Below are 14602 nucleotides of genomic sequence, written 5' to 3'. Positions count from 1 at the left end.
TGCCAAGGGCGGTCAGGCAGTGGTGTGGAGACAAGAGGTTCCTTTTGTTGAGTCCTCTTCAGTTCACGACACACCTGGCATGACATCACTGTGTTCTTTAACTCCGTCGACAGCCCTGGCCACCATACTGATGATTTCGCTCTCTCTCTACACTTTATCAGGCCTTGATGCCCGTGGTGTAGTTTCTCCAGGATCTCACCTCTCATTGACCTTGGCACAACAATCCTGCAGCCTCTTAGGACTAGGCTGTTTTCTACTGAGAGCTCCGACCTCACTCTAGTGTACTCCCTGGCATCCATTGGGACGCTACTAGCGTGTTCGGGCCAACCTGACGTGATGAGCTTACTGACCAACTGTAACTCCTTGTCAGTTTCAGTTGCCTTCCTGATGCTCTCCAGTTTGCTTGGTGATGCTGGAATCCCCCCCACTACTGTGGGTACATAGCAGGCTACATCACTGTGCATATCTGTCTCATCCATACTGCATGTCTGCGGGCTGCGTGACAGTGTATCTGCTACAACAAGAGTCTTTCCTGGTGCATACTCTGCCACTGGGCTGAATCTCATGAGCCTCATGAGTAAACGCTGACATCTGATAGGGACATTTTCCAAGCTCTGACTGTTGATGAGAGGCACTAGCGGCTTGTGATCTGTAACTAACCTGAACCGTTCCAGGCCGCTCAGGTATCTGTCAAACTTCTCACACGCCCACACCCCAGCCAGACACTCCTTTTCTATCTGGGCATAGCGTGTTTCAGCATCTGAGAGTCGTCTGGAGCAATATGCCACGGGTTTCCACTGCTGCCCGTGGAGTTGCAGTAGCACACCCCCCAGTCCATAACTGCTGGCATCCGCCGACACTGCAGTGGGTCTGGTGACATCATAATAAGCTAAAACTGGTGCAGTTGTCAACAACTTCTTTATGTTTTCAAATGCTGTCTGCTGTGCATGACCCCAAGTCCACTCATTTTTACTCTTCAACAGCTCATGGAGCGGCTGCCCCACTGTTGAGAGGTTTGGAAGGTATCTCCCCAGGAAAGTCACCATGCCCAGAATTCTCTTCAACTCTGTGACATTTCCTGGAGGTGGCATCCGGTGAATGGCTTCAACCTTCCCTGGGTCAGGTCGGATCCCCGACTGGTCTATGAGATGACCCAGGAACCGCAGTTGACTCTGTCGGAAAGAGCACTTCTCTGTATTCAACTTCAGACCAGCCGACTGAACGCGGTGCATCACTTTGTCGAGGCGGCTGTCATGTTGCTCCATAGTAGTCCCGTAGATCAAAATGTCATCCATAAAGATCTCCACACCTTCCAGCCCCTGCAGAGTCTCCATCATCTTCCTCTGGAATATCTCAGGTGCGCTGGTAATTCCAAATGGCAAACGTTTGAAACTGTATCGGCCAAATGGAGTAATAAAGGTGGTGAGCCTGCAGCTGTCTGGGTGCAGTGGAATTTGCCAAAATCCACTAGCAGCATCAAGTGACGAAAAGACAGTTGCACCACTTAGCTTGCCTGTTATCTCATCCACTGTAGGCAGGATGTAATGCTCTCTCTTGACTGACTGGTTCAGTCTTTTCAGGTCAACACATATGCGGGCTTTGCCTGTGAGCTTCTTCAAGACAGGCACCATGGGTGCACACCACTCAGTCGGTTGTGTCACAGGCTCAATGATGCCATTACTCTCCATTCTCTGTAGCTCTTCCTTCACTTTCTGGAGCATTGGGAGAGGTACTCGGCGTGCAGTATATACAGCATACGGCTGGGCATTGTCTTTTAACTGTATCTTCACAGGTTCCGTTTTCAATGTCCCATAGGCTGGTTGCTGCTCACTGTTCAGGCTGATCTCATCTACTCTCCTCACTAGGTTCATTGTCACTGACATGGGGCGGCTGAGTAGGTTATTAACAGTGCGGCCTCTTACTACATAAGCTGTGAGGGGATATTCCTTCCCTTTGTAGGCTACAGTGGTCTGAAACTTCCCTAGACATTTTAATTCTCCTCCTGGGCTATCCAGTGGAATGTCTGGTGGCTCTAGGACACGCTCTGGGGTGTATGTGCAATATGTCTCCTCGCTGACTACATTCACATCAGCCCCTGTGTCTATCTTGAACACTATTGGCCTCTTATCCAAAAGTAGCTCAACTGACCACTGTTCACTTTCGTTGCATACTTTTGTCACAGCACCAAGAAAGTAAGATGGTGGTTCTGGCTGCTCTGTTTGCTCAGTAACCTCACTCACTTGCTTCTTATTCCTACAGACTCTGGCCCAATGTCCAGCTTTTTTACAGATATGACAGGTGGATTGTTTAGCAGGGCAGCTTTCTGTTTTAGCATGTTGTGATTTTCCACATTTAAAACATTTCCTTTCATTTCCCCATTTTCTGTCTCCTGGCCCACTCTGTGGTTTAGACCTTGGGTACCTGTTGCTCTGCCTCTGCTGGCCGTGGTGAGTAACTTCATGTACTGCCCCCCCCACAGCCCCTCCCTGCATGTTGACGTGTGCAGAGACCTCTTCAGCCTGTCTGACCGTCTGTACAGTCTGCGCCAATGTCAAATCTTGCTGCATCAACTGCAGCTTACATGAGACGTCCTTGTCCAGTATCCCAACGACGATCCGGTCCCGGATATTCTCGTCCCGGCTTGCACCGAAGTCACAATGTTCCGCCATGTCATACACAGCCCTTATGAAGGTCTCTGCCTTCTCTCCCGGCTTCTGAACACGCTGGTGAAAACACGTGCGTTCATGAATGACATACCTCCTCGGAACGAAGTACTCGTCAAACTTCTTCACTACGATGTCATAATCCTCCTTATCTTTATCTTCAGCGAAAACGAAAGACTTGAATACATTTTCTGCCTCGCTTCCCATGGCGTAAATTAGGCAACTCACTTGTACCGCTCCCTCGTCTTTGTTTAGTTTCGTCGCGATTCTGTACCGCTCAAACCGCTGTTTGTAGTCGGACCATTCTGCCGGCTTATCAAAGGCAAAGTTCACTGGTGGATTACATTTGGCCATCGTGTGTTTGTCTTCTCTCCTCGGTCAGTTCTGACACCATGTAAAAGATGGACGGAGTCCTCTTTAAGCAATATGAACGTGTTTAATAACAAGAAGGTTGGTGATACAAAAGGTGGTTACGTCTCTGTCTGTCTGTCTCTATTATGCTATATCATGCATGACCGGACATCCTGTCTGTCTGCTTCGTACCTGTCCTATACCGTAGTACTGCGCAGTGCTGCGCAGGTATAATTGTGCAGTCACAATGTTACCGTATATGACAATATTGGTTTGGTTAAGTTGGTTTGGCAGGTGTATGGTTTGCGCAGATTCCCATCCTTAAAAATAATAATTAATTGACTATATAGCACTTTTGTGTTGCTGATTGTTAAAATGTGTAATGTCTCGGTTTGCCTTCTGGGAGACTGGCGTGTCAAAGCTGCTGGCAGCTTTAGATGGTGAAACCTCATGCCACAGTGGTAGTTTCATATGCTGGGGGGGACGATGGTCTCGGCTGGCCTTCCGCCTCTGAGAGGTGGAGCTCCAAACAAGCTGGTGCTGTTGTGCATTAGGGCTGGAGCTGACAGGGTTACCTGCCCCTCAGCCAGATACTGCCATGGTTAAAAGTATTTTAACTTCAGCAAGCATATTTTGTGCTCTATTTTGTATTTGTATTGGTTGGCTGTTTGCATCTAAATTGGGGGGTAAGTCTGCGCAAACATGTCTTCAGTTTGGTGGGGAAAACAAAAACATCTGCCAAACAGACTGTGGTTACATTTTCGATTATTGATTGCTAAATGTCACAAATGTTTAGTACATGAAATTTTGTTTATTAGCTGATGGTGTCTCGGTCCCTTAAGGGTCCTCGTTTTGTAGGGGGAGGGTGTCACAGCCCCTGTAGTTTAGCCTGGTTAATAAACCAGACCGAATCAGCCGTTGGCAAAAAAAAGTTGCCTACCAGCGGATTTCGGTCTGGCGAGGCTCAGTAGCACGCCTCTTTCCTACAATCGAGAACAGGTCGGACCAATCGGGACACGGTATGCAATATGGGCGGGCTTTGGTACAGTGACGTTCAATGCTTGAGACTTTTGACTGACAGTAGCTCTGACCAATTGCGTCAAAGAGAAAATGTTCCCCGGGAAATGAAATCCAAGTGGAGCCAGCCCAGACTGATATACCGCGACAGTGTTGTGTGATATTAGTCTGGCTATTAGCCAGGCTACCTGTAGTTGGCCTACTAGGGCCTGTGTATTCCTGTAGACCCATGCATTTGGCTTCCCACAGGTTCTTCTGAGTTGCCGATCAGGTGCATTGGGAGCACCTGGCCAGTGTTCCCAAGGTGCACTATAAATGGCTGGGCGTTGGCCACGCTCAGTCTCTCTCTCCTTCCATGAGAGCAGCAGCACTTGTTTGCACCATTCAACACCCCACACTACACTCACCACACATCCACTCACTTACATTACTGATCTACTGATTAACACACCCCACTTAGTACATTAGTATTGTTTGATGCATATTAAGTTGTAAATAAATATTGGTTTGTGCACTTTTAAACAGCCGTGTGTCTTCCTCCTTTGTTATGGCCCAAGAGCCAGGTCATAACATACACAAAACAAATGGGGCTAAAAGTGTTTTTTGGTTAAGCATATAGACTGTTGGTGCTATGCAGTAGCAGTGGTTCCCAAACTTTTTTGCTCAAGACCCAAAAGAAAAAATAGACGTTTGCCCGGGACCCAAACGTGAAAATGGCAGATCTACAAGCTCACAAAGTAACGCCATAAGTGAGCTTGTAGATTTGGTATTGTCAGTACTTCTTAAATGTTTTATTCTTTTATTATATAAATGTGTGTGTATTTTTTTTAATGTAGGAAACAAAAATGGAGATATTTACTCACAACCCGGAAACAGTGCTATATAGCACCTGTTTTTGCGACCACAGGTCGCATTTACTATGAAAGCGTGCATTTCCCATCAGTTAGTTAGTTATAGTTAGTCCATTATATGGTCATGCCTCGTGACATCACGTGACATCATCAGGGATGGAGATCCCATATATGGGAATGCCCATATGGAGATCCCTGATGTCATCAATTTTGGGCAGCAACTCTACATCTGACCTCAAACCCTTAGATCTCCATATATGGAGCTGACCTGTTCTGACATTCCATATGTTGATACTTCCCCATCCATCCTTTCTCTTCAATGTCTCCCTTTTGACTGATACCTGTCCATTTAAACTCTAGACGGGCCTGCCCCAAAGTTATTAGTGCAGCCACGGCCAGCAGCAGGCGAGACTGGAGTTCCCAACAGGCCTAGTTCCAGTCCTACCTGGGCCCTCATCAAACCCTGTACAGTGTACACTCAAGACACTGCCCCCGCTGTCACCTTTAGATCTCCATATGGAGCTTACGTGTTCTGACATTCCATATGTTGATCTGACCTCATCAAACCCGTACACTCAAGACACGCTCCATGGGGGCACGGTGGCACAGTTGGTAGTGCTGTCGCCTCACAGCTAGAAGGTCCTGGGTTCAATTCCCGCTTGGGAAGCTGTGGGTGCTGGTGGTGTGTTTCCTCGTCCGTGTCATCAGTGCCCATACCTGAGGTGGGGTTGAGAGAGAGAGAGAGAGGCTATTCAAAATATATCCAATCAAATAGAGCGCAGAAGCTAGAGGGCAGCATCGCCCTGGGTCACAGCGTTATGTTTTGTGTTGGATTTAGGGGAAACTTAGATTCTTAAATCAGCTGGGAGATTGTCGGCTACTCATCAGGATATGAAGCATCAACTAACGGTAAAAATGTAATTTATCCACACAAAAAAACTCCAAACACAGCTATCAAATGTAACTCAATATCATACACGACAGTCACAAACCTGACAAAATCACCAAAGTGGTCAGTTTATTTTTGGAACGCAGTTCTTATACGACGTAAAAGATTTCCCTAGATAGGCTAATCTCTGTTTTTGCTGTTTCAGACAGACAGACTGTGATTGACATCCGATCTCCCATTATTTGCAGGGTCATACTCATATCTGCCGATACCGACACTGACAGATTCCGATATTATACAGAGACCACAATGGAAACAAGCCTAGGCCCTAGTGGTTAATTTGGCCCAAAGCCTGTTAAACTGTTTAAGTGCCAGGGAGGTTAAGACGAGCTGAATCTAATTATGCACTGATTGCCAGGGGTTAAGACAAAACAAAAACACAAAACTGGTGTCCACCAGGTGGCGCTGAAAGAGTTTTTAATAAAGTATTCAATCAATACACTCTTTTCCAAGTGTCTGTTTTCACAACTGAATGACTACTGAATGAGACGAGTAGGCCTACTCAAATTAAATGTAGATTTATATAATCAGTATTATTTTGAGACCATTCCGATATGGCATTTTATGGCCGATATGGCCAATTCAGATGCCACCGATTAATCGTACATCCCATACTTGAAATCTATTGTATTGTATGCCTATTGATTGTGGTCAGTAACATGAGACATGGCGTGCTGAGGATTGGGTGCTGTAACACAGACAGAAGCTGACTAGATAGATACGTCTGTGTATTTTAACAGATTAAACTGTCAAAGAGAGAAGCCGTCTGGAACTGCATTATTCCACACCACAGATCAAACGTTACACATCTATCACTACAGGCAAAAAAATACCTTAAAAAATATATATATCAAAGATGTACTACTAGATGTAGCCTATTGTGAATTGGAGAGAGAACCTAACTTCTATAAAGGCATAGCATAGCATGAAACATCTGTGCCATCGACGGCCCATTTATAACTAACCCGGTCGGAATAATGGGATGTCGGAATTATGAGCGGAACCTGATATACAGTATGTATCCGGGTGCTGGCAAGGAATTTGTTTAAATAGTAAATGACTATGCCACCTTGATTTATCAAGAAAATGAATGCATATTAAGTAAATCGGGTTCCCCACACAGACACAAGTTCGATACAAGGGCTTGAGACAAGTTCCCCCAAACACAGGGAGATGTTTTATTAAACTTATGATATAAAACACTTTATATTTATTTCCTAATTAAAAGTATATGCAGTGCAATATAACAAATATTGCAAAAGCCAACTTTCAACTATGTCACAATATATTCAGTGTTGGGGAGGAAACTATACAATAAAAAAACACAACAGTTAATGGCTCAAACAATAAAAATCAAACAATAAAACTCAGGCTAAACAAAACAGCAGTGGTGAAATAACTAAGGAATGGAGGACAACATTGTTTAGTCACTTTACACAAAGATACACCATTAATTGACAATAAATAGATTGATTTAGACTATACCTTGGAGTAGCTGTGTTCTCTCACACCATCTCCCTCTCGGTACAGCTCGTCGCTTCTGGACTCAAGACACATGCCCTTAGCCTGGATAGGAACAAAATGATTAAAATACTACTCAAATAAAATGATAACAATATCTGTGCACCATGTTACTCACTCAGTCAGGGAAAAGCTAAAAACACGAAACCAACTAGAAAAAGTGCCCCTCGGGGCACAGGTCTCCACCAGGGCAGGTCAGGTTGTGGCCTCCTGGTGGCGCTATAATAGGTCAATGTGAAAAGGGTGCCATTTCTTCATACGCCTTTGATGGCATTTGGATGATTTGAGGCATTTTGTTCCAAAAATGTGTTTTGCAAAAATCAACCTGTTGGTGGCGCTATAACAGGCCAATGTGAAAAGGGTGGGATATATTCCTCAGCCTAGTAAGAAAATGTGTGAAAGATTTCACATAAATTGCACGCTGCGTTCATGATTTGAGGCTTTTGTTCAAAACGGGGCAATCTTGCAAACTGTGAAAGCCAATTATAGCCAATTAGGATGGAATATGAAATATCGGACAGATCCGACTTGCGCACATGACCATAGAGATACTGTGTAACGATTTGTGAGATTTTTGGACAGAATCTGGAGGAGTAATATCCAAAAATGTGTTTTACAAAAGTCGGCCTCCTGGTGGCGCTATAAAAGGCAGATGCGGAAAATGCAGGTCAAAGGTTTGTCCTTGGTCTCTAGGGAGTGTGCATGCAACGTTTCACGCAGATCGGTGCAGTTTTACGTAAAACATGTGAAAAGCTGCCTCATGGTGGCGCTATAACAGGCCGTTCTGGAAAATGTGGGGCAGAGGTTCATCGTTGGCATCCAGGGAGTGTGTGTGCAAAGTTTGGCATCGACCGGGTTAACGGTGCCGGAGATTAGCTGGTAACAGACGGACGGAAGGACGGACACACACACACACACACACACACGGACACACGGACGGAGTGCAAAACATACTCTCTCCCCATGCCTTCGGCCTGGTGGAGACAATAAGACACAGGTCAGAAGACCCACAGCCAGGCCAGCATCAATCAGCAGCCATGTTTGCAGGCATTGTATGGTGGCCACTGAGGCTCAACTCTGCCTGGCTACATCTAGTTAAATGATAAACAAGACAATGACAAATGTGCTTTCCAAACAGGTCGACCCAAGGCTGTTCTGAATGTGTCTACTATATGGTTGAGTCCTGGAGATCCAGTGACTCTGAGCTGTGAAGTTAAAGAATCGCCTGCAGACTGGAGGTTCTACTGGTACAGAGCTGTTCTTGGGCCAGAATGGCCCAAGAACAATGTCCCATTGAGTAGCCTCAATGGGACCGTAGAAGGTTCCTACGTCATCTATGGTCCTACAGGCACAGCTGGCTATGTGTGTAGAGCTGGGAGAGGAGACCCAGTTAATTACACTGACTTCAGTGACAATAAGTTTGTGTTTTCTGGTGGTGAGTATGACTCATAATTCATCATTCTTCTGGATTGTTTTCTATTTGTAAATAAAAAAAGAGTATTATCATTTTTGTATACTCATCATGACCTTAACCCCATTATATCTCAAAGGCAAATGTTGTACTTTTTAGACTCCACTACATTTCAAATATATCAATATTGCCACTTAGATGTTTTATTTATATATTTTAATACTGGTATTTAAACCTCAATGCATTGACGTTAAAATGAAAATGTACTTTTTAATATGTACTTTTTAATTGATAAGTATTTTAGTAATTTAGGACGGGAACCACTTTGGGGGGTTTTACCCTTCAAGACGGGAACCCATTTGGGGTTCTTGTTGCTCTGCAGTATACAGCAACATTACAACATTTTTGTCTCCACCAGGCCGAAGGCATGGGGAGAGAGTATGTTTTGCACTCCGTCCGTGTGTGTGTGTGTGTGTGCGTGTGTGCGTGTGTGTCCGTCCTTCCTTCCGTCCGTCTGTTACCAGCTAATCTCTGCCACCGTTGGCCTGATCCATGCCAAACTTTGCACACACACTCCCTGGATGCCAACGACGAACCTCTGCCCCAAATATTCCTCAACGGCCTGTTATAGCGCCACCATGAGGCCGATTTAGGCAAAACACATTTCTGTAGATTACTCGTACACATTTTATCCATACATCACACAATTCGGTATACACTATCTAGTGTATCATGTGATCAACACGGATCTGCACCATTTCCCATCTTCCATCCTGATTGGCTAAGATTGCCTTCCAAAGCTCACATGATTGGTCCGTTTCGAACAAAATGCCACAAATCACAAACACAGTGTTTAATTTCCGTGAAATTATACACGCACATTTCCACTAGACCGAGGACGACATGCCACTAATTTCTTCCCCAAATCAGCCTCAAGGTGGCGCTATAACAGGCCAATTCCTGTTTTTAGCTATAACTGCATCGTTCTGTATACAACTTATGTATGCGCACTCCCTAGAGGCCATGGAAAAACATTGTCCCTGCATCCCTCCACATCTGCCGGTTATAGCGCCACCATGAGGCCGATTTCTGCAAAACACATTGCTTATGTGTCCAAATGTCACGCAAATCGGTACACATGATCTCTATAGTCATGTGATCAAGACGAGTCTGTTGGATTTCTCAGATTCTACACTGATTGGCTAACATTGCCTTCCAAAGTTTTCAGGAGTGGCCCGTTTTGTACGAAATGCTGCACATGTCCTGCTCATCCAGAATTCTATCCTCATGCTATGAGTGATCTGGCTCTGCATTTCCTCAACAAAATGAATAAAATTGTTGCAAAAAAATATGTTTATATTACTCCTAAACATTTTGCCAAACATCTCACACAGTCCTATCCTCCTGGTGGAGACCTGTGCCCAGAAGGGCACTTTTTCTAGTTATAATATGTTTTCTTCAGAAAAGAGTAGGGTATCAGTGTATATGGGTATCTTCACATTTCTAAAGTTACAATTTAATGACTTACAACTATGTCAGTACTCATATCTGTACTGAGTACAAATTCGGAAAACATGCAGTTGAATAACATTTGTCCAGGAGAATCTATGCTCTGACTCAAGTACTTAGTCCGCCGCTGCCACTGTCATTTTAACAGTGCTCTTTGTTTGACCTCTGACCCCATGTTGTGTTTTAGATCGTCATTCTTCAGCTTCTCTCACAGTGAGTCCAGACAGAAGTCAACACTTCATCAATGAGTCTTTCTCACTGATCTGTAAGGGAAAAGGGACAGTAGAGTGGTTCACTGGACCCTGGAACATAACTTGTTCATATACCACGGCAATGACCACATGCAAGGTCAACAGCACCAATAAGATCAGCAGTGTGTTCTCGTGTCTGTCTGGATTTGGACTGGGAGAGTACAGCAATGCTGTCAACATCACAGTAGACAGTGAGTCCAGTTCATTCACTACATAAAAATACTGCAGCATTCTATCAACTCATTAAAAACCACACTGTTTAAAGGTATTGCAAGTGATTTTCTTTGGTTAAAATAAGTGTTAAATAGCTCTATATTCTGATAGTACTCATTGCTATAGCAAAGTCCTATATTTGTCACATACATTTCTGTTTGTTCTCCGCATTTGACCCATATCTTGGAGCGGAGAGCCGTAGCCGTGCTCTGGAATCATTTGTAGTTGATCTAACCCCCCAATCCAACCCTTGATGCTGAGTGCCAAGCAGGGAGGCATTGGGTCCCATTTTTACAGTCTTTGGTATGACCCAACCGGAGATTGATCCCCGACCTCTCAGTTTCAGGGCGAACGCTCTTAACCACTAGGCCACTGAGCTGTAAAGTGTTTGTTCAGGAGTTGCCGTGTCGCTCCAGCTCTTTAGTAAACAGAAAATGTGTCCAATCAAGATAGAGAACTCAGACAAATAAACGTAAGGGAAAATTGAAAGTGATGACACAAATAAACAACAAATTTGGAACTGGAACACTATATAAAAATGAAACTGTAAATGGGTACTCTCACCTGATTTGCTGACAATTTGCAACCCACCTGAAAATATGTTTTCTGTATATTGAAGAGATGGAGAGACTGAAGAAACATTCTAGATCAATGATTACTATCAGAAAAATTGTGCTTCTAAAAAAGGTTTTTGTTTAACAAAAATATATAATTTACTCTACCTTTTAAATGAGTTCATGCTGTGAATGCTAACATGTGGACTGCTTTACAGATAGTTCTGTCATCCTGGTGAGTCCTGTTCAACCTGTGACTGAGGGACGTTCTGTCACTCTTCAGTGCAAACACAGAACAGTCTCGTCACTGTCCAACGTGGACTTTTATAGAAATGAAGAACTGGTCCAAACTAAAACCAACGGACAGATGATCATTCCTGCTGTATCTACATGTGACGAGGGATTCTACAAGTGTGTATATCATGGAGAAGAATCAGCACAGAGCTGGATGGCAGTAACATGTTAGTATACTACTGACAACTTTTTTCATATATTTACACAATATGCAAATTGTACGCAACACATTTACTTATTATTTTCTTTGTCGTAATTATATCTTACACATAGTGTAGGAATGTTGTCATACACTTGTTGACACAATTATTACTCTAAAGGAGGAAGGGTTAAAACTAAAGCATATAACCATAAATGTTTTTCACTGAATTACTTCAATAATGTACTTTTAAACTTTGTTTGTAAACTATTACACAGTCGGCCAGTGGTCTCCCAAGCCCATGTAGTTGAATCACCTCAGGCATACACAACAGCCTGTCATGGATGTTAAAACTTAAAACAAGTTGTTCTAATACTAATCTATTCAAAAATCTATAGATCCTGAATCTCCTCCTACTGTGGAAAATGGTTCTCCACTTGCAGTGTTTCTGATTTCAGGATTTCTGGTTGTGATTCTGCTGTCAATCGTGCTGCTCCTGCTGTGTAGACACAAATCTCAAGGTGAGTAGCTAAGTACTAATACATTAGTGATATTTGGTTAAAATAGTGTTGATTTGTGTAACGATTTAGTTAACTTTCTAACAATAAACTTTTTGTTTTAATCAAAAAATAATAATCATTTACACCCCATTTAAAACCGAACAGCAACAATATTAAGATTCAAGATTCAAGACTTTATTGCCATGTCAACAGGGTTGATTGGAATTTGTTTCAGTGCACTAAAAACAGACATACAAAAGACACATATTCATATCACATGTTCAGACAGTAGACAAGATACAAAAGTACAAACATCATATGAGGGGGACCAATAAATAAGAAGAATGCAAATGTTACAATTCATGTTGAATAAATAAATAGCAATTCATCGCAGTTACAAAGCAGCTTCGCGCTGTAAAGTGCGAGTGAAAAGAGGGTCAGCATTCAGGAGGCGAACAGCCTCGGGATAAGTGCTGTTCTTAAAGCGGGAAGTATAGCACTTTAGAGACCGCAGTCTCTTACCTGAGGGCAGGGGTGCAAAAAGAGAGCAGGCAGGGTGGGAGGGGTCGGAAATCACCTTCTGCATCCTGCGCTTAGTGCGTATGGTGTAGATAGAGGAGACAGATGGGAGGTCGAGGCCAATGATTTTTGACGCTGTGCGTACCACCCTTTCCAGCTGTTTCCTCTCTAAGACGGTGGTGTTTCCATACCACACTGAGACTGAGAAGACGAGGACACTCTCCACAGTGGCTCTGTAGAAGTGAACCAACGCCTCCCCAGTCACACCGAACTTCTTTAAGAGGCGTAGGAAGTGAAGCCTCTGGTGGGCTTTACTCAAGATGTTACTAGTGTTAACTTCCCATTTCAGGGAGCAAAAAAAACAATAATATACTAATTATTATAGTAATGTAAAGGTGCAAAGCTTTATGGTACAACTTTTTTTTCTTTTATTTACAGATCAAAGTTTAGACAGGTAAGTGCTACTAAATATTAGTCATCACCATGACAGCAGTTTACATCTTAATTGTTTATACATGTGACATGTCTGATCAATATTTTTGTCTTTTCACTTCAGACCGATTCAGTCTAAGGGAACCAATGAGGGCTCAGCTGCAGACCAAAGAACCAATCCAGGCTCAGTTGCAGACCAGAAGACCAATCCGAGTGGGGCCCCTGGTGATGTGTACTGTCCACTGCAGCACGGTTAGTCTTTGAACCAAACACAAAGTTCTGACAAAAAATGAAAACTGAAACTTGAGTTTAATAAATCATCTAATAAATATAATGTAACCACTTAAACCCCATATGGTTTACCAGAGTCCCTCTGGGTTCTATACTGTACTAGTGACTTTTCTGTTTTCTGTTATTGTGGGGAGGGCATTCACAGAAAATAACCGATCGAAAATAGTCAATGTGCTATTTTCTGCTAAAGCCTTCCCCGCAATAAGGAAGCTGGGGTTTAAGGGGTTAATAAATGTAAATGTAAAATAAATCTCCTTAGTTTCTGACAACTGGTTCTAATTTTAACATAAATTAATGTCTAAGTTCAAATAAAAAATAACTATTGAGACTTTAGACATTTAATGTCCTTTTTCGAAGTTCAGTTGTGTTCGCTTTTCCTCATTAGCAGAATAATCTACTAAATCCAAATATTATTGAATGAGCAAAAAACAAGCACCATAATTAATGCTCATTTTGTTTACCTTTAGGTGACAGAAGTGTCTATGAAGCAATCAAACACCCTTATGAAAATTATGAAAATGGTACCGTATATACATTTTTTTCAAACATCCAAACAAATGATTTTAATCTAGTTTCATTTGGTGTCATGGTGGAATAATTTTTAGGAGAGTCATTTATTTGCAGGTTCTAATTAAATGGATTTGTAAGAAATGTTTTAGCAACCCCTGCTGAGCACAGTAACATTTCAGTGGGTTGAGTTGAATCTCTGTTCATAGGACAGTTTTTGAGCGGTGCACACCATCTCCAATGAATAGCTTTGTGTGTCCCTTTGTCTGTATGTGAGTTTGGAGTAGTACCTTTGACCCCTGGGGTCAGGAAGGGTCATTACAACCCTCAGGAACAGCTGTGCTTGACTCCGGATTGGGACACACACACACACACACACACACACACACACACACACACACACACACACACACACACACACACACACACACACACACACACACACACACACACACACACACACACACAGTTGCACCACTCAGTTTTTCAGACGGGGCAGTGATGTAAATAGGTTTTCAATGTAATGAGTCCCGGGATGCAGGGATGGTCTTTTAGATCAGTCTTTTTATGACCTTAGGAGTCATATTTTGCCATTTTTTACAAATTGCAGCATTTAACTCCCATTTCATT

The sequence above is a fragment of the Electrona antarctica genome (assembly GCF_951216825.1).
Source record: "Electrona antarctica genome assembly, chromosome: 14".
In the NCBI taxonomy this organism is placed as follows: Eukaryota; Metazoa; Chordata; class Actinopteri; order Myctophiformes; family Myctophidae; genus Electrona; species Electrona antarctica.
This window is presented reverse-complemented; position numbering follows the sequence as displayed.